Source organism: Apium graveolens, chromosome 4 (assembly GCF_009905375.1).
Source record: "Apium graveolens cultivar Ventura chromosome 4, ASM990537v1, whole genome shotgun sequence".
Classification (NCBI taxonomy): Eukaryota; Viridiplantae; Streptophyta; class Magnoliopsida; order Apiales; family Apiaceae; genus Apium; species Apium graveolens.
In genome coordinates, this window is record NC_133650.1 from 296862350 (window position 1) to 296863811 (window position 1462).

A 1462-nucleotide genomic window follows, 5' to 3' on the forward strand; every position below is an offset into this window, starting at 1 on the left:
CAAATTACTCAAGGCTCTATATGGACTGAAACAGGCACCTAGAGCCTGGTATGACACACTGTCAGAATTTCTACTCAAACATGGTTTTACCAGAGGTACTATTGATAAGACTCTCTTCTACAAGAAGCATGATGAAGATATGATCCTAGTTCAAATCTATGTGGATGATATCATCTTTGGATCTACAAATGAAAAGCTTTGTCAAAGATTCTCTAGGCTAATGCAGAGTGAGTATGAAATGAGCATGATGGGAGAATTGAGTTACTTCCTTGACCTTCAAGTTAGTCAAAGAAGTGATGGTATTTTCATCAGCCAAACCAAATATGTGAATGACTTATTGAAGAAATTTGGTATGGTGGATAGCTCACCTGCATCTACACCAATGTCTACTGCAACCAAGTTGGATGAAGACAAGAAAGGCAAGAGTGTGGATATTTCAAGCTACAGAGGAATGATTGGATCATTGCTGTATTTGACTGCTAGTAGACCAGACATCATATTTGCTACTTGTCTATGTGCCAGATTTCAAGCCAATCCAAAGGAATCACACTTGATGGCTGTCAAAAGGATTTTCAGATACTTAAAGGGAACTCCAAACTTGGGACTATGGTATCCTAAGGGAACTGGTTTTGAAGCTGTTGGATACACAGATGCAGATTTTGATGGATGCAGGGTAGATAGGAAAAGTACAAGTGGAAGCTGTCAATTTCTTGGTCAAAGACTTGTGTCCTGGTATAGTAAGAAACAATAATCTGTGTTAACTTCCACAACTGAGGCTGAATATATAGCTGCTGGAAGTTGTTGTGCTCAAGTGCTTTGGATTAGAAATCAGCTAATGGAATATGGTCTAGTGTTACACAAAATTCCTATTATGTGTGACAATACTAGTGTCATACCTATAGTAGCTAATCCAGTTAATCATTCTAGAACAAAGCACATTGATGTTAGGTATCATTTTATCAGGGAACATGCTGCAAATGGTACCATCGAGCTCATTTTTGTTCCAACAGAAAAACAATTAACTGACATTTTTACTAAACCTTTGGATGAAGCAACCTTCACTAGACTCGTGAGTGAAATTGGAATGTTCAATTCTTCATCCTAAGGCAAGAACTCAGCTAATGTTTTGCAGCAGATTAATCTCCAATAAATCAACCTAGTTTGATTTAATTGGAAATTAACTGAAATATGAATTATAAATATTTTAGAATCTCTGTATATTTATTTTTCTTTAAAAACTCAAAAAAAAATTAACTTAGAATATTTCAAATTCTAAGTAAACTGCTTAGTTGTTAATTTACATCTTTAATGTGTAAAATTAACACAAGGCAGAAAAACAACACTCAAAAGTATAGAGAACTGAGTTCTCGATAAGTCAAAATGACTTATCGACAAGTCATTTTAGAGTTCTCGAGTGAGTCCTCGATAAGTCTATTTACAGACTTCTCGAATGACTTCTCGA